General features: G+C 45.5%; 1 long non-coding RNA gene across 1 annotated transcript in view; it reads right to left on the minus strand.

The window, feature by feature from the left end:
* Window positions 1–1,891: 1,891 nt before the first annotated feature.
* LOC120093544 (uncharacterized) overlaps window positions 1,892–20,387 on the minus strand; it is a 65,458-nt gene continuing 46,962 nt past the window's right edge. The window contains exons 2-5 of the long non-coding RNA XR_015625186.1: window positions 6,747–6,905; window positions 3,600–3,921; window positions 3,347–3,445; window positions 1,892–3,214 (exon numbers count right to left, since the gene is read on the minus strand). This is a non-coding gene — a long non-coding RNA (uncharacterized LOC120093544). The remainder of the gene's footprint in view (window positions 3,215–3,346; window positions 3,446–3,599; window positions 3,922–6,746; window positions 6,906–20,387) is intronic.

Raw genomic sequence — 20,387 nt, forward strand, 5'->3', positions numbered from 1 at the left:
GCTCCCGCCATCCCCCCTCGAGCCTCCAGATTGCATGGCTATGACTCACCTCTCTGCTGCTCTGGGGTGGCTCTGAACTTGCCTCACACCAAAGTCTAGGCAGAACAGTTTTTCAGAAAATTAATAAGGTAAAAAAAAAAATCAAAACACTCAGCTAATTACAAGTGAAACACTCCCTGTCACTCACAGGCCAGCTGACCTCATGCTTGGGCGGCAGAAATGTGATAAAATTCCCAAGTTGACCCCTATATATTTTAAAGTCAGATGGTTCAGCTATGATCCCACAACCCTGTGTCCCAGCCAGCATTTAAAATATGACCTAAGAAGGGATTGGTGACAGAGTGGGTGCTTTGGGGGGGGGGGGTTCATCAGAAGTCCATTTTCCTATGAGGTCTTATCCTTCCTGTGGCGCCTTGGCAAAGTCAGCTGACTGTTCCATGGCAGTACCATACTTCCTCAGGGATAAGCCACAGTCTTTCCAATGCCAAAGGCTCCCCTATCTGTCCTAGACACTTGACTCCTGACCATATTTGCTACCACATTGTTATTCAGTCACAAATGTCTACTTGGAGGCATGGTACCACAGTAGCTATGACTGTAATGTTTGATTAGGAAACAATATGGGTTTGAATTCCATATCTCCCCAGGACTAGCTGCAAGAACTAAGGCTTATTATCTAAGCCTCATTCCTGCAAATGCAGCATGGGAAATTTCTTTCGGGAATCCGGATCTGAGTGTGTCTGAAAGGAGAAGAAACCCCTGCCAGAGATAACAATGTACGTGTTACACCCAGCACCAGAACCACAGTTGGGAGGATATGTTACCACTAGCAGAACAAAGGCCAAGACTGGAAACGATGGGGGTTGGAGAAAATTAAACCCAAAACAAGGGAGACCTGGTATCTTAGTTTTATTTCCTTTTGCTGTGATAAAATACTCTGATATAAGCAATTAGGGGAGAAAGGGTGAATTTAGCTCACAATTTTGGGGAAGTCAAGGCATCAGGACCTTGAAGCAACTGGTCATATCCACAGTCAAGTCCAGAGAGTAATAAATCAATACATGCATGCTACTGACTAGTTGGCTTTCTCCATTTGTAAGCAGTCCAATACTCTGAAGCCAAGGGAATAGTCCCACCCACGGTGGGCAAGTCCTCCCACAACAATGAAGATAGTTGAGATAACATCCCACAAATACTATCAGGGGCTCTTCTCCTGGATGACTCTAGATTGTGTCAAGCTGACAAATCAAACTAAGCATTAGCTCGGCTCCCGAGTACAAAATTAGGATGAGAGGAAGGGGAAGTGAAGTTTTCAAACTTGAGTATGGCAAGAAATAGAAAGGAAGACATCAGTCTAGGAAGGGAAATGATGAGTCTAGTGCATGGGTGGCAAGAACATTTGTCATTTACTTTGCTGGTGCCTAAAGATTTGCACACAAGACTTCAGTCAAACCCAGAAGTAATGGTCAAGGAGAACCCCAGTGAACATGACAGTTGGGATGGGGAAAAGCCCATGAGGCGTCAACTCTATACCAGGAACTACGGGCAACTGAGGAAAGCTGGAAGCAGGAGAGATAGCCCTCTCCAGGGAGGGGCACACTGGTTGTCCAGTGTCAAATGCCTCAAAACACATGTACAAGGAGCATTGTGTGGATTCAGCAGGTTATATTTGGGGATATATATGTATATACAAGTACATACCCAAACTTGTAAAAATAGGCCATGAATTTGAGAAGAATAGAGAGGGTATATGGGACATTTGGGGGAAAGGAAAGGGAACAGAGAAATGTTGCAATTAAAATATAATCTCAAAAATTACACACACACACACACACACACACACACATATATATATATTTCAAAAATCAAGGATATGTAGAAGAGACAGATTGCTTTGGGTCTTGTTTTATTTTGGGGGGTCCCCTCAAACCCATCATTCCTTCACACTAAATGAATTCTCTACCCATCTCTCTCCTGCTGTGGAGGACAGGGTGTGTCGTCCTAGCCTCACATCTCCATTTATGTAGTCCTCATACCTTCTTATCTGCACAGAAGGGAAACAAGGCTATCAGGTCAAAATTCACTGGGTCTCACACACCAACAAGCAACGCCTCTGGTTGACTGCATGTGGAAACCTGTACCAGGCAAAGTCCAAAGTCAAAAGACTTGAAATCTGTGTTTGGTGCCAAGCCAAAAATCTCAAGCACAATCACTCTGTCCAGGAGTCGAAAGGTGTGTGGATATCGGTAAAGGGTGAGCTACTGAACCAGGATCCACAGAGCTAGCAGAGTGTAGTGTAGGATGTCTGCCAGCCCTTGTCAGGGTAGGCGGGACTCGCTGAATCTGTCCCACTAATGCGTTCACGTTTTACTGTGTGTCTCACCCTACTAACAACCAACAAAGGGAATCATTCTGAAATGTCTAGACAGGCTCTTGGCTCTTAAACATTGGTTAAGTGAATCCCAAAAGAAGTTGGGTTGTGTAGGAAGGTAGGAGAGAAACTGAGGAAACAAAGGTCAATACTTTCTAATGAGAAAGGGACTAAAGGATTTGATATCCAAAAGGCAAGATGAAGTAGTGAGGCTGCTAGGGGAAGCCTACATATTTGGGAAGACTGTATCTCTTCCTTTTTAACTCCCCTCCCCCTAGTACATCTGCTTTGAATCCCTTCTCAACTACTGGTCTCCAACCCAGGCAGGAGAGATATACATGATGGGTGACATAGGTCTGCCACTAAGCATCTGGACTATTTCTATCACAATGACCAGGTATCTGACAGAAGCTACTTAAGGGAGGAAGGTCTTCGATTGGTTCACAGCTCGGGGGATTCATTTCATCCTAGCAGGGCTCCATGACAGCGGGCGTTTGTAGTTGCTTGGAAGGATCAGGAAGCAGCAAAGCCCAGACCAGAAGCAGAGCTGGGTTATGGTCTTCATGACACGACGGGTCAATAACCCCTACCAAAACAGAATCTGTGGCTGGGGAACACATACTGGGGGGAGGGAAGGATTTCACAGCCAAAACCATAGCAGGTCAGGAAGAACAGCAGCAGTCTTCTCTGCCTTCCTCTTGCTTTCTTTACATACAAGCTCTATAACACTACCTCTAGCCCCTGTGTCTTTCCGGAACCTTGAGACCAACTCCATTCAGACAAAGTTGTCTGTCTTCCTTCTTCACCTGCCCATCCCATTTCTGTATTCTTTCCATCTTGGTGCTGTCAATAGACACAAGCCCATGCCTCTCAACTTCCCCAGCATACCTCAGCAGGTCATCTATCCATCCCAGCCCAGTATCCAGCTGGTGGCAGGACCATCTCTCTTGCTTTTCTCAGTGTGTGTGATCTTACCTCACATTGAAGGGATGAGAGCAGAGATACGGGTTGGGGCACTGCTGGGGCAAATCCTTTGACCAGTGTGACAGGGAAGTCTACTTTAGATCCGGTTTCCTGGGGGCAGAGCCCGAGACAGGGATTTGAGTGGGTGTGCATTACAACAGAATCAAGGACAGCAATCAACGGAAGGAAAGAAGGCAAAACTAGCCCAAGATGTGGGTTCAGCTGGCGTCACACTGAAACATGACTCCCACGGGGACCCATGTACCAGGCACTGTGTTGGAGCCCACTTTGAAACAGGATGGACTCAGATTGCAGGGGTCAGCTGAAGAGGTTGGCGTGGCATACAGTCTTCAAAGCCAAAGGACTGTAATGCGCAGAATCAAACAGCCAGAGAAGCAGCCACTGTGAGTCCTAAGCAGGCAGTCTGAGCATGGCTGGAGTATGGGGTCTGTGTGGGGCTCCACTCCAGACAGCCTTAGACAGGCTTAAAAAATGGATCTTGGTGTGGAGACGTGGGGAGATGACTCAACCTGTTAAGTATTTGCTTTACAAGTGCGAGGAGCTGATTTGAATCCCCAGAAACCACTCTGAAAATAAAAAAAATAAAGATATAAGCCAAACATGATAGCATACATTTGTAAGCACTAGGAAAGTAGGAAAGTAGAGAAGGGGAGACCCGGGGGCTTGCTGGACAGACAGTCCAGGCTACTTAATGACTCTAGGCCAGGGAGAGACACTGTCTCAAAATCCAGCAAGGTGGATGGTACCTGAGGAACCACTAAAGGTGTACTAAGTACACAGGCATGAAGTATACACACACACACCACACACACACACACACACACACCACACACAGAGCACACATACACAGCACACAGCACACAGCACACATACACACACCACACACACACACCACACACACACACCACACACACACACAGCACACATACACACACACAGAGCACACACACACACAGCACACAGCACACATACACACACCACACACACACATACACACACACCACACACACACACCACACACACACATACACACACATATACACACACATACACACACAGCACACACACACACAGAGCACACAGCACACATACACACACCACACACACACATACACACACACACCACACACACACATACACACATATACACACACATACACACACAGCACACACACAGAGCACACATACACGTACACACACACACCACACACACACACAGCACACATACACACATATACACACACAGAGCACACACACAGCACACATACACACACCACACACACATACACACATATACACACACACATACACACACAGCACACACACACAGCACACACACACAGAGCACAGACACACGTACACACACATGTACACACACACACACACGTACGTACGTATATAAACAGATAAAGAAACAAAAACAAAACAGGGGCCTCTCCATGTGACCAAGCCAAGATCTACTGAGATTCCCAGCCCAGTTTAAATTTCGGGTCTCAGCTAATAGCTCAAGTTCACTCTGCCCTCCCCCCTTTATTCCGTAGTGTTCACTCCATCCAGACCTCACCCTGATAGGATTTCGTCCATGTAGCCCGTTCACAGATACTGCCTTGGTCTCATCCTCACATGAAGCACCATGAGAAGCATCCTGACTTCACTTCTCCGAAAGAGAAGCCAACAAAAGGACAGCAGGGCATACTCTCCATTCTCTATGAAGGCTCTGGGGCAGGCGGCGCTCCTCATCAGGCATCTCTCTGGAAGCCTTCTATGGGCTGTGGACCCAACGAAGGGAGTGGGTGACAGGAAATTTTCATTCACGGGGATTGAGAAATGTTTAAAGTGGGAAATGTATAACCTTTCAACTAAACTCTATAAACTGGTTGAAACTGCCTCAGCCAAAGGAAAAAGAAAAAATATCTGTAGAAAAGCAGCCTGTGTTCCCCTTCCCCAGATGCTGCTTCCGGCATCCAACCAGGTCACGTGGGGTCAAATAAAGAGGAAAAATAAATGCAGCTTTGTGAAGAAAGCTGGGGTGAAGGAAGGCCCACATGTGAAGGAAGGGGGCCCGAGGAAGAGAAAGGAAACGGGGGAGGGGCAGGAGTAGCAGAAATCAGGAGCGGTAAATCAGATTGGGATTGGGGTGTGTACAGATGGGGCCGGATGAGGGAGGCACGGAGGTCTGGGGACCACTGTGAAGCAGGAGGTTAGAGAAGGGAGGTCTCCTGCAGGGTCCACCCCCATCACCATATTCAGGTTGCTTCAAACAACGGACACGACATAGAGAACAAGGGAGGTCTCAGGGTTGTGTCTCATGACACTTTCAATGCTATGAAGGGTTGGTGAGGCACGAGGTACTCAGATGCCCAAGAGGCCAGGACTCTGCACAAACACTCTCCCACCAGAAACGGGAGATCCCATAGGCAGTCACTGTCTTCTTCAACAGTGAGTCCAGCTCTTCCTGGATGGGGGAAGGGAGGGGTCAGAACCCCCCAGTCTCTTGACTTAGACAAGCCAGAACCTCTAGGCCTAGGAGAAACCTAGACTGCAGGCTCAGACCATAAAAAAAATCAGCTGTGGCTCCTTGGACAAGCAGGTGCCTGACACTCTTTCTTGTTCTGACACATCCTGATGTGCAATGGTGAGATCAGCCCAGGGTCACGACCTAGCCCAGCAAGGTAGAACATTCTAGCGACAAGACCTCAGGACCAGGAAACATGTCAATTGACAAAGTGTGTATCATGCAAACTGAGACTGATCCCCAGAAGCACATACAAAACACAGTTACAACCCCACTGAGGCTTACGAACAGCCAGATTACCCCGTCTCAGCAAACAAGACAGATGGCTTTTGATGAACAGCACCCCAGATTGACCTCTGGCCTCCATACCTGTTTGCATACACACACACACACACACACACACACACACACACACACACCATACACACCATATATACACCACACATACACAGATACCACACACACACATACACACACACAACACACACACCATATACACACACATATACCACACACACACCATATACACACACACCATATACACACACATACCACACACACACACCATATACACACACATACCACACTCACACACCATATACACACACATACCCCACACACACACCATACTCACACATATAGCATACACACCACACACATATACCACAAATATACACATACCACACACACACATAATATACACACCACACACACCACACACACCACACACACCACACACCACACACACACACACACACACACACACACACACACACACACACACGCAGTTTTCAGGGTCAGCCCTCAAAGGGAAAGTCAGATGAGGTGACTATCAAAGCCATGTTTCGCCATGCTAGACACTAACTTCCCCCTTACCTCATTCATTCATTTCCATACTGCATAGGTTCAAGGGTCTGCTGCAGAATTCAGGCCTCAGGGTGAATCAAGGCTCAGTTTGCACAGTTGCTCTACCACTTCCTAGCTGTGTGTGCTTGGGTAAGTAACACAACCTCTCTGTCTCAGTTTTCTCATTTGCTGCAAAGAGATAACAACAAAAATGATCTTCCTGAGTTGTAAAGAATAATGAGGTATGGAATCCTGTCCCAGAATAAAAACAGAGTAATACTGAGGGAATTGTGACCTCTGACCTCATTATTAGTCTCTGCTAGGTCTCAAATCCCAGACAAATGGCTAAATGAGATGCCTCTTTAACATATCAAAGTGGACCTAGCCACCAGGTTCTCCCAGCATCCCTCAGTACCCATCCTTACCCTCCCCTCTCCCCTAAACATTCAGCCTAGGAACTGGGCTGCTCCTTCCCCTGTGGCTCTCCCTATGTAACCCAGCCACTTGGCTGTGACTGTCTGATTTCTCCAATCCCCCACCACTCACTCATCCCAGCTCACTCTGGACTCTTCTAGATGTCTCTGCCCCTGTCTCTGCCTCTGTGTCTCCCCTGCCTTTGCTTTCCTCACACCTTCAATAAGCCTTCTCCATCATACCTAAGAGCACTCATCTCATTTTTTTTTAAAAATTTTTTTCTCATTCTGTATCATTACTACTAAGTTTTAGTTGTCCCTAATTTCAAGAACAGTCCTTCGTCCTAAATCATGGCTCTTTCTGTGTGGGAGAGGTCCCAGTTCATTTCCACTTTTTCTATGCCCCTCACTCAGTCCAGTGTACCCCTGGACAGGAAGTGACCACTTTATTCTGGTAAGTTTGGAGAGGAAATGTACCCGCATCTCAGTGTCTTTCTGTTTCCCTTGGGTGCAGCCAGTTTGCCCACGAGGCCTTTGTCTTTGCCCTTCCTCACAGCAACTCTCCCTGGACCTCTCCTGGCTGAAAGTGAGCTCAGTCATCTTACAAGGTTGGGAGCTATGGACCAAGAAATCCAGCAGCCACAAAGGGCAGCCATTATTCCCAGCATCACTGAGATTCCCAGCATCCCAGTAGCAAAGGCTAGGGTTTCTGATAGGAAGAGAAGTGGCCAGCCCCCTCAAAGCCCAACAATTAGAAATGATTCCACTTGTGTTCGGGCGTGAGACCTCTAGCTCCTGGGTTTGATGAAACAGTTCAAAGGGAGAACTAATTTCAAATCCAGGGACTTCTTTCTCCCCTGGAATTCCACCAGCCCCCCTCCCCCATCACCACCCACACCCCCTCACCAACATTCCAAAGCCTTGATTTCGAACAGAAATTTACAGTTTCATCACATAAAAGACAGAAGGAGGGCTCTCTGCCCACGACTTCTTCTTAACCCCTTCGTCTCCCACCCCCAACTCCTCTAAGCCAAGGTTAGCAGGTTTCCATTACCGCTGCCTGCTCTCTGGGTTTAGATGTCCCTCCCTGCTGAATTCCAGATCCTTATCCAGGCCCTCATGCAGGACAAGACTTCTTTTATGTGGTTTTTGCTTTATGGGCTCCTGGGGCGAAGCTACCTTCAGTGAAGGAGGAATGTCTTTGGCTGCCTGACGATCCTGTAGGCTGACTCTTGTTTGGAAATGGTGATTGCACGAGGCAGAGAGATGCTGAGATTAGGAGGGTTGGGGGCTGTCAGAGCATTCCAGCTCAATAAATCAATCCCCTTTTAATTGTGTCCCTGTCAGCCCGCATTCTTCTCCAGACGGGAGGGCAGGGGGCTTGCTAGCAGAGTGATTCCCCTGTCTGCTTTGTGTGCTGATTGCCAACTAGATTAAGCAACTACCAGGACAGCTGGAGAGGGGGCCCCCAGGTCCTTCCCAGTCCCGAGGAAGATACCAAAGGGGTCATAAATATGCTGATGTCCAATTTGGAGCTTCTGTGAGTACCACCTGGGAATTCACCTCTGTAAACAGCCAGATCCTGGATGCTCTGGGAGAGACTGATGGCCACACTCGCTTTGCATATTTTAATGCTTTTTAAGGGGACAAGCAAGTAAATTGCTGGCTTTTGCTATTGTTTTTGTTGGTGGTGGTGACTCCCAGAGTCATTAGATCATAAAAGGTTTCACTTCCCTTCCCCGTCGGTGTCCCTACCTGTCCTGCAGCAGGCATGTGCACTCTGGTGGCAGCAGGCGGACACCCACTGTGCTACTCACACACACTAACTGACTCCCAGGTAGCGAACAGTGTTGAATCTGAAGGGAATGTTTCAGAGCTTCTATTCGCATCTTAGCCTGGCTTTAATTCGCAGGGCTCACTGGAACCCTGTGGAAATGGAGATTCCAATTCAAGGATTCTGGAGAGGCGCCATCTCTAACGTTCTGAAATGTGGCACTGGGCGTCTCTGGCACCGTTCGCCTTCTCTGGGGACAGCAGTCTCTCAGGGAACTTGCTGATTCAGCAGGCTGGCTAGAAAATGCCAGAGGTCCACCTGTCTGCCTCCCTCTCCAGGGCTGGAATTACAAGCATCACCACCAAACCAGCTGTTTTACGTGGATCTGAGGATCAGACTCGGGATCTCAAACCATCTTGCTTCACCAATCAAGCCATCCCGCAACCTGCATCTCTTAACCAACTCCCAAAGGCTGCCCATGCACAGACCAGACTTTGAGTTCCAATGATCTAAAATTAACTTTTATTTCACCTGGGTGGTCTTTAACATTGCCTTTTCCCACAGGGCTCTGTGTCTTCACAGACCTCACCTTGTTATTTCAGTACGTCTACTTCTCACCATTATTTCATGAGCCTTGCGTGCTCTGTAGCTGGCACAGCTCAGCTCTAACCTGGGCTGTACAGCATCGACCTGACGATAAAACTGCATCACATACCTATAGCACACTGGGCTCTGGCAATACATTTTTTTTCACCCCCAGGACTTCAGCATTGAACTTACAGTGAGCCTCTGTGGCAGCCCCGACGTGTACTTGATACCAGTTCCCTCCTCTTCGAAAGGATGGGGACAGGCATCCTGCTTCTGAGAGCTGCTGTTGAGACCTGAGCCAATGCGGGTCAGGATTTCAAATGTTACTGTTGCTGTAACAAAACGCTCTGAACCAAAGCAACTTAGAGATGTCTCTGTCAGGGTTGCTATTGCTGTGATAAAACACCATGACCAAAGAGCAAGTTGGGGAAGAAAGGGTTTATTTAACTCACGCTTCCATAGATCGCTCTTCATCCTCTAAAAGAAGTCAAGACAGGAACCCAGCGGGGCTGGAACCTGGAGGCAGGAGCTGATGTAGACGCCATGGAGGGGTGCTGCCTGCTGGATTGCTCCCCGTGGCTTGCTCAGCCTGCTTTCTGACAGAAAGCACCAGCATAGGGATGGCACCACCCACAGTGGACTGGGCCCTCCCCCATCAATCACTAATTAAGAAAAAGTCCTTCAACTGAACCTATGGAGGCATTTCCTCGATTGAGAGTCCCTTCTTTCAGATGACTCTAGCTTGTGCGCCAAGTTGTCACAAGACTAGCCAGCAGAGAGGGGAAAGGGTCCCCTCTTCAGTTTCAGTTCCTGGGTCATAGTCTATCACTGAGGGTATCAGGGCAGGGACTGAAGCAGGAACCTGAAGTAGAAACCATAGAGGAACACTTTTTATTTTCTCCATCCCAGTCTCATGCTTAGCTAGCTTTCTTACATAGCCCAGGGAATGGTGCTGCCCACAGAGGACTCAACCCTTTCACATGAATTAATACTTAACACAGTCCCCTACAGACATGCCCACAGCCAATACGATCTGCGTAAGTCCTAAGACCCCCCCTTCTCAGATATTGTAGGCTCCAGTTAATAGTTACAGATAACTAGGACAGGCACCCAGAATATAGCAAACAATTCAGTGTTAGCCATTGGTGTCTGCTATCATTACCACAGGTGCCTTGCTTTGAATTTCACATCCTTAAGAGAATTATTACTCTATTTTAGTAATGATTCTGAGAAGCCAACAGAGCCCCTTCTCTAATCTCAAGCCCCATATGGCCTTCCAGAGAGGGTCTTTACATGGGTCCCCACAATTTACAAAGCTCCTGTGATCTCTCTGCAGGGCATTCGCCCTATCCTATCCATCCCCTTCTAGCCCTGGAGCCCCAGAAGGTCTAGTAAGAAAAAGGTTCCAACAGAGTCCCTCTGCTTCTCTTTCCCAAACAGGCTCTAAGTAGATCCACCCAATGCATTTACTTTTCTGTTGCTGTGACAAAACACGATAAGCATTTAAGGGAAGAGGGATTATTTGGGCTCTGTTGGGGTGAAATTCCTTACATTGTATTAAGGCGTATCTCTGTATTTTCAATCGTTGGTTCTGTACCCACAGAGAGCTGAGTGCTGGCAGGATTTTGGTGCTGTGGCCCAAGTGTTCTATTTTGTAAATGCTCACCCTTCCTCGCTTGCCTAATGGCAATCTAAGAGAAGTAGCAGGTGCTGTCTCACTGCTAATTCGTTGTAACAAAGATCCGACAGCCAATATCTTGCTCAGGAAGTATGAGGGCGGAACTTCAGTCAGGGAGCACGATGCAGGGGAGGCCAGAGAAGCAGGAGGTTTAGAAGCAGACGTGAAAGGGAATGTACACAGAGCGGAGCGGAGCAGGGAGCTACAGAGCTAGTCACGTAGTGGGTTGCAGGCTACTTGGGTTAAGTATAAACAGTAGACGGAAGACCACCCCAGCAAAAGGTCTAAGTTTTAAACTACAGTGGAAGTCTCCGTGTCGTTATTTAAACCACCGGTGGGGTCCGAGTCGGTCCAGCAATCGGGTTCCCAGTTTGAAGATACGGTCTGTGGTGGTTTGGATGAGGATGTCCCTCATGGGCTCAGACATGTAAGTCGTTGGTCCCAGTTAGCAATGCCATTTGAATGGGCTGTGGCCTTGTTGGAGGAAGCCTGCCACCGAGCGTTTACAGGCAGCATTTGGAGTTCACTCTCTCCGCTTTCTGCTTGTAGTTTGAGATCTGAACCCTCAGCTTCTGTTCACAGCCACCATGTCTGCTCCTTACAGCCAGGCTTTCCCTGCCACTTCGGACTTCAGCCCTATGCAACCATAACCCCTCCCCCCAACCATTATTTCTATAACTTGCCTTGGGTAAAGTATTTCATGTAGCAGATGAAGGTGGCTCTCTGTTACAGCCTGGGAGCCTGAGGCTGCTTGCTTGCACCCAGGAAGATCGGGAACTGGAGCAGAGCCAGTTTATAAACCTCAAGATCTGGTCCGCCTCGCAATCTGCTCCCTCCAGCTACACTTTACCTCCTAAAGGTTCCACGACTTCTCCAAACAGTCCCCACCAAGTTTGCAAACACTTGAGCCTAGGTATGACATTTTATACCCAAACCAGAATACCCAAGGACCTTAGACGTTAGTTACAAAGTCTCCACTGCAGCATCAAGATAACCTGATGCCCCCTTCCGACACTCCCTTCCATCTAGAAGATTTTGATGGGATTGAGCCCCTCTTCCCCCAGCACGGCCCAATTGTGAGTGACTACCATATACACAGGGACGGTCCAGTGCATGTTGGGACCCTTACTCTCTCTCCCTTCTGATCTCCTCCCAAGCATCCATTGCTGTGACCACATCCAGACTTGACTGCAGGAGAAGCAACCCCCACCTCAGAAATCTTAAACAATTTGCTTTCTTCCAAAGGATCCCATTTCAAGAATTACCTGGGCTGTCAGTCCAATGTATAGCTCCTAACTCCACCTGAGACTACTGATTAAGGGACTCTAAGAGAGATAACATTTTAACTTCCTGTTTAGCACTCCCCTGGGTGGCATTTATGCTTGGTTGAATTACTACCTAGGAGTCCAACCTTGGCACCGTTCTCACCACACCTGTCCTTCAAACCCACAGAGTCCTGAGTTTGAAGTCCATGAAGCCTCTGTTTCCTCGATACCAGCCCCTTGGGTGTGCATTTCCTTTCAGTCCAGGATAGACCCTCATACTCCACCATTTCAGCCTTCTTAGCAATTCAGTTCCCTTTCACCACTGGACTATCTTCCCCCAGCAGAAACCCAGCCATGGGTAGAGCCCCCTGCTTGCCTTCCCATTAGGGCTCACTGACTCATTTGCCCGGCCAGTGGGGGCGGGGGGGGAGAGAGAGAGAGAGAGAGAGAGAGAGAGAGAGAGAGAGAGAGGAGATAAATTATGAATATCTGCCCCTGATTAAGTTCATAACTGAGTAGGAGAAAAGCATAAAATTATTATACTAATATATTACTCTAAATTCAGAGCTGGAAGGGATCACAGGACACTACACATGTGTGGGAGAACAAGTAGGATAGAACAAGATGAGGACATCTGACCATCTTGGCACACACCTATAATCCCAGCACTCAGGAGACAGAAACAAGAGGATCAGAAGTTCAAGTCATTCTCAGTCTTATCTAAAGCTCCAGGCCAGCCTGGGCTACATGAGACCCTAAGTGGGATGGGATGGGGGAGACTAAGGTTCACCTGCATGGATGATGTTTCTCAGATGAGCCTAAGGAAAACAATAACAAGCAAGTAAACCCAGGACAGGGGAGACGTATTACAGGGCAGTGGTCAGCACAAGGAAGGGCGGGGCTTAGAGGCAGGCAGAGCCAGTGTAGGCTGCACCGCAAGTCTGCTGAGGCAGGAAGCCCACTGGATAGAACCTGAGAGCATTTCCCAGACAAAACCTCAGGATAGATGGGCCCTGTGATGTGAGATGTTCCAAACCAATGTGACAGGAAATACCAGAGGTGATGCCACAACATACTGGGGAATTAGGGCTGTCTATCTCTTTCTCCCCTGTCCGCCCTTCAACTCCCTGCTAAAATACACCAGAAAGTGCAACTCACTAAGCCAGACCTTCCTCATATCAGCCCCGTGTTACTTGTAACAGAAGGAAAAATTCCACCCTCGCTGTGCGTCACTAAGAGATTGGGCAAATCAACGGAGGCACATTTAAACACAGTCTGCTCTCAGTATCCATGGATGGTGGCGGGCAGGGCTGGTTTCAGGACCCCTGTAGAAACAACACCGAGGATGCTTAAAGTCCCTTGTACAAAATGACCTAAGACCTCCATGCGACCCAGGCACACCATCCCATACACTTTAAATCGCCTCTTGAAAAGATGACTTCAACAAACACAATGTAACTGCTAGGCAAACGCTCATGATACTCCATTGTCTAGGAATTGTGACCAGAGGAAGTGTGTGTGGTGTATGTTCATACAGATGTAATGCATTCTGATTTATGAACTCACCCAGTCCGGAACCCTCAGACAGGAGGGATGGCGGTGCAATCTGCCATCAGTCACCAAGATATTCGGGTTCTCTTAGCAACAATATCGTAAGAAAATCATCACAACTTAAAAGTATTCTCAATGAAGCAAGTTCATGTATGCAGAGTTACTTCTATGTTTAAAAACAAAGTAATGGGGCTGGGGATTTGGCTCAGTGGCAGAGCGCTTGCCTAGGAAGCGCAAAGCCCTGGGTTCGGTCCCCAGCTCCGAAAAAAAGAACCAAAAAAAAAAAAAAAAACAAAAAAAACAAAAACAAAGTAACATGTATTCAATAGTGTGATAGTAATATAGTCTCATCATAGAACAGTCCTGGAACAGCACACAAATGGTTGGGTTCTCACTTTTCTGGCCCTCATCTTTTTTTTTTTTTTATTATTATTAACTTGAGTATTTCTTATATACATTTCGAGTGTTATTCCCTTTCCCAGTTTCCGGGCAAACATCCCCCTCCCCCCTCCCCTTTCTTATCAGTGTTCCCCTCCCCACCCTCCCCCCATTGCCGCCCTCCCCCCAACAGTCTAGTTCACTGGGGGTTCAGTCTTAGCAGGACCCAGGGCTTCCCCTTCCACTGGTGCTCTTACTAGGATATTCATTGCTACCTATGGGGACAGAGTCCAGGGTCAGTCCATGTATAGTCTTTAGGTAGTGGCTTAGTCCCTGGAAGCTCTGGTTGCTTGGCATTGTTGTACATATGGGGTCTCGAGCCCCTTCAAGCTCTTCCAGTTCTTTCTCTGATTCCTTCAGCGGGGGTCCTATTCTCAGTTCAGTGGTTTGCTGCTGGCATTCGCCTCTGTATTTGCTGTATTCTGGCTGTGTCTCTCAGGAGCGATCTACATCCGGCTCCTGTCGGTCTGCACTTCTTTGCTTCATCCATCTTGTCTAATTGGATGGCTGTATATGTATGGGCCACATGTGGGGCAGACTCTGAATGGGTGTTCCTTCAGTCTCTGTTTTAATCTTTGCCTCTCTATTCCCTGCCAAGGGTATTCTTGTTCCCCTTTTAAAGAAGGAGTGAAGCATTCACATTTTGATCATCTGTCTTGAGTTTCATTTGTTCTAGTCATCTAGGGTAATTCAAGCATTTGGACTAATAGCCACTTATCAATGAGTGCATACCATGTATGTCTTTCTGTGTTTGGGTTAGCTCACTCAGGATGATATTTTCCAGTTCCAGCCATTTGCCTACGAATTTCATAAAGTCGTTGTTTTTGATAGCTGAGTAATATTCCATTGTGTAGATGTACCACATTTTCTGTATCCATTCCTCTGTTGAAGGGCATCTGGGTTCTTTCCATTTTCTGGCTATTATAAATAAGGCTGCGATGAACATAGTGGAGCACGTGTCTCTTTTATATGTTGAGGCATCTTTTGGGTATATGGCCAAGAGAGGTATAGCTGGATCCTCAGGCAGTTCAATGTCCAATTTTCTGAGGAACCTCCAGACTGATTTCCAGAATGGTTGTACCAGTGTGCAATCCCACCAACAATGGAGGAGTGTTCCTCTTTCTCCACATCCTCGCCAGCATCTGTTGTCCCCTGAGTTTTTGATCTTAGCCATTCTCACTGGTGTGAGGTGAAATCTCAGGGTTGTTTTGATTTGCATTTCCCTTATGACTAAAGATGTTGAACATTTCTTTAGGTGTTTCTCCGCCATTCGGCATTCCTCAGCTGTGAATTCTTTGTTTACCTCTGAACCCCATTTTTTAATAGGGTTATTTGTTTCCCTGTGGTCTAACTTCTTGAGTTCTTTGTATATTTTGGATATAAGGCCTCTATCTGTTGTAGGATTGGTAAAGATCTTTTCCCAATCTGTTGGTTGCCGTTTTGTCCTAACCACAGTGTCCTTTGCCTTACAGAAGCTTTGCAGTTTTATGAGATCCCATTTGTCAATTCTTGATCTTAGAGCATAAGCCATTGGTGTTTTGTTCAGGAAATTTTTTCCAGTGCCCATGTGTTCCAGATGCTTCCCTAGTTTTTCTTCTATTAGTTTGAGTGTGTCTGCTTTGATGTGGAGGTCCTTGATCCACTTGGACTTAAGCTTTGTACAGGGTGATAAGCATGGATCGATCTGCATTCTTCTACATGTTGACCTCCAGTTGAACCAGCACCATTTGCTGAAAATGCTATCTTTTTTCCATTGGATGGTTTTGGCTCCTTTGTCAAAAATCAAGTGACCATATGTGTGTGGGTTCATTTCTGGGTCTTCAATTCTATTCCATTGGTCTATCTGTCTGTCTCTGTACCAATACCATGCAGTTTTTATCACTATTGCTCTGTAATACTGCTTGAGTTCAGGGATAGTGATTCCCCCTGAAGTCCTTTCATTGTTGAGGATAGCTTTAGCTATCCTGGGTTTTTTGTTATTCCAGATGAATTTGCAAATTGTTCTGTCTAACTCTTTGAAGAATTGGATTGGTATTTTGATGGGGATTGCATTGAATCTGTAGATTGCTTTTGGTAAAATGGCCATTTTTACTATATTAATCCTGCCAATCCATGAGCATGGGAGATCTTTCCATCTTCTGAGGTCTTCTTCAATTTCCTTCTTCAGTGTCTTGAAGTTCTTATTGTACAGATCTTTTACTTGCTTTGTTAAAGTCACTCCGAGGTACTTTATATTATTTGGGTCTATTATGAAGGGTGTCGTTTCCCTAATTTCTTTCTCGGCTTGTTTCTCTTTTGTATAGAGGAAGGCAACTGATTTATTTGAGTTAATTTTATATCCAGCCACTTTGCTGAAGTTGTTTATCAGCTTTAGTAGTTCTCTGGTGGAACTTTTGGGATCACTTAAATATACTATCATATCATCTGCAAATAGTGATATTTTGACTTCTTCTTTTCCGATCTGTATCCCCTTGACATCCTTTTGTTGTCTGATTGCTCTGGCTAGAACTTCAAGAACTATATTGAATAAGTAGGGAGAGAGTGGGCAGCCTTGTCTAGTCCCTGATTTTAGTGGGATTGCTTCAAGTTTCTCTCCATTTAGTTTAATGTTAGCAACTGGTTTGCTGTATATGGCTTTTACCATGTTCAGGTATGGGCCTTGAATTCCTATTCTTTCCAGGACTTTTATCATGAAGGGGTGTTGAATTTTGTCAAATGCTTTCTCAGCATCTAATGAAATGATCATGTGGTTTTGTTCTTTCAGTTTGTTTATATAATGGATCATGTTGATGGTTTTCCGTATATTAAACCATCCCTGCATGCCTGGGATGAAGCCTACTTGATCATGGTGGATGATTGTTTTGATGTGCTCTTGGATTCGGTTTGCCAGAATTTTGTTGAGTATTTTTGCGTCGATATTCATAAGGGAAATTGGTCTGAAGTTCTCTTTCTTTGTTGTGTCTTTGTGTGGTTTAGGTATAAGAGTAATTGTGGCTTCGTAGAAGGAATTCGGTAGTGCTCCATCTGTTTCAATTTTGTGGAATAGTTTGGATAATATTGGTTTGAGGTCTTCTATGAAGGTTTGATAGAATTCTGCACTAAACCCGTCTGGACCTGGGCTCTTTTTGGTTGGGAGACCTTTAATGACTGCTTCTATTTCCTTAGGAGTTATGGGGTTGTTTAACTGGTTTATCTGTTCCTGATTTAACTTCGGTACCTGGTATCTGTCTAGGAAATTGTCCATTTCCTGAAGATTTTCAAGTTTTGTTGAATATAGGTTTTTGTAGTAAGATCTGATGATTTTTTGAATTTCCTCTGAATCTGTTGTTATGTCTCCCTTTTCATTTCTGATTTTGTTAATTTGGACGCACTCTCTGTGTCCTCTCGTTAGTCTGGCTAAGGGTTTATCTATCTTGTTGATTTTCTCAAAGAACCAACTTTTGGTTCTGTTGATTCTTTCTATGGTCCTTTTTGTTTCTACTTGGTTGATTTCAGCTCTGAGTTTGATTATTTCCTGCCTTCTACTCCTCCTGGGTGTATTTGCTTCTTTTTGTTCTAGATCTTTTAGGTGTGCTGTCAAGCTGCTGACATATGCTCTTTCCTGTTTCTTTCTGCAGGCACTCAGCGCTATGAGTTTTCCTCTTAGCACAGCTTTCATTGTGTCCCATAAGTTTGGGTATGTTGTACCTTCATTTTCATTAAATTCTAAAAAGTTTTTAATTTCTTTCTTTATTTCTTCCTTGACCAGGTTATCATTGAGTAGAGCATTGTTCAATTTCCAAGTATATGTGGGCATTCTTCCTTGATTGTTATTGAAGACCAGTTTTAGGCCTTGGTGGTCCGATAGCACGCATGGGATTATTTCTATCTTTCTGTACCTGTTGAGGCCCGTTTTTTGACCAATTATATGGTCAATTTTGGAGAAAGTACCATGAGGAGCTGAGAAGAAGGTATATCCTTTTGCTTTAGGATAGAATGTTCTATAAATATCCGTTAGGTCCATTTGGCTCATGACTTCTCTTAGTCTGTCTACATCTCTGTTTAATTTCTGTTTCCATGATCTGTCCATTGATGAGAGTGGAGTGTTGAAATCTCCCACTATTATTGTGTGAGGTCCAATGTGTGTTTTGAGCTTTAGTAAGGTTTCTTTTACATATGTAGGTGCCCTTGTATTTGGGGCATAGATATTTAGGATTGAGAGTTCATCTTGGTGGATTTTTCCTTTGAAGAATATGAAGTGTCCTTCCTTATCTTTTTTGATGACTTTTAGTTGAAAATTGATTTTATTTGATATTAGAATGGCTACTCCAGCTTGCTTCTTCTGACCATTTGCTTGGAAAGTTGTTTTCCAGCCTTTCACTCTGAGGTAGTGTCTGTCTTTGTCTCTGAGGTGTGTTTCCTGTAGGCAGCAGAATGCAGGGTCCTCGTTGCGTATCCAGTTTGTTAATCTATTTCTTTTTATTGGGGAGTTGAGGCCATTGATGTTGAGAGATATTCAGGAATAGTGGTTATTGCTTCCCGTTATATTCATATTTGGAAGTGAGGTTATGTTTGTGTGCTTTCATTCTCTTTGTTTTGTTGCCAAGACGATTAGTTTCTTGCTTCTTCTAGGGTATGGCTTGCCTCCTTATGTTGGGCTTTACCATTTATTATCCTTTGTAGTGCTGGATTTGTAGAAAGATATTGTGTAAATTTGGTTTTGTCATGGAATATCTTGGTTTCTCCATCTATGTTAATTGAGAGTTTTGCAGGATACAGTAACCTGGGCTGGCATTTGTGTTCTCTTAGGGTCTGTATGACATCAGTCCAGGATCTTCTGGCCTTCATAGTTTCTGGCGAGAAGTCTGGTGTGATTCTGATAGGTCTGCCTTTATATGTTACTTGACCTTTTTCACTTACTGCTTTTAATATTCTTTCTTTATTTTGTGCATTTGGTGTTTTGACTATTATGTGACGGGAGGTGTTTCTTTTCTGGTCCAATCTATTTGGAGTTCTGTAGGCATCTTGTATGCCTATGGGTATCTCTTTTTTTAGGTTAGGGAAGTTTTCTTCTATGATTTTGTTGAAGATATTTACTGGTCCTTTGAGCTGGGAGTCTTCACTCTCTTCTATACCTATTATCTTTAGGTTTGATCTTCTCATTGAGTCCTGGATTTCCTGTATGTTTTGGACCAGTAGCTTTTTCCGCTTTACATTATCTTTGACAGTTGAGTCAATGATTTCTATGGAATCTTCTGCTCCTGATATTCTCTCTTCCATCTCTTGAATTCTGTTGGTGAGGCTTGTATCTACAGCTCCTTGTCTCTTCTTTTGGTTTTCTATATCCAGGGTTTCCATGTGTTCTTTCTTGATTGCTTCTATTTCCATTTTTAATTCCTTCAACTGTTTGATTGTGTTTTCCTGGAATTCTTTCAGGGATTTTTGCGATTCCTCTCTGTAGGCTTCTACTTGTTTATTAATGTTTTCCTGTGTTTCCCTAAGTGTGTTCATGTCTTTCTTGAAGTCCTCCAGCATCATGATCAAATATGATTTTGAAACTAGATCTTGCTTTTCTGGTGTGTTTGGATATTCCATGTTTGTTTTGGTGGGAGAATTGGGCTCCGATGATGGCATGTAGTCTTGGTTTCTGTTGCTTGGGTTCCTGCGCTTGCCTCTCGCCATCAGATTATCTCTAGTGTTACTTTGTTCTGCTATTTCTGACAGTGGCTAGACTGTCCTATAAGCCTGTGTGTCAGGAGTGCTGTAGACCTGTTTTCCTCTCTTTCAGTCAGTTATGGGGACAGAGTGTTCTGCTTTCGGGCGTGTAGTTTTTCCTCTGTACAGGTCTTCAGCTGTTCCTGTGGGCCTGTGTCTTGAGTTCACCAGGCAGCTTTCTTGCAGCAGACAAGTTGGTTTTACCTGTGGTCCCGAGGCTCAAGTTTGCTCGCGGGGTGCTGCCCAAGGGCTCTCTGTGGCGGCAGCAAC

The sequence above is a fragment of the Rattus norvegicus genome, chromosome 7 (assembly GCF_021556685.1).
Source record: "Rattus norvegicus strain SHRSP/BbbUtx chromosome 7, alternate assembly SHRSP_T2T, whole genome shotgun sequence".
Classification (NCBI taxonomy): Eukaryota; Metazoa; Chordata; class Mammalia; order Rodentia; family Muridae; genus Rattus; species Rattus norvegicus.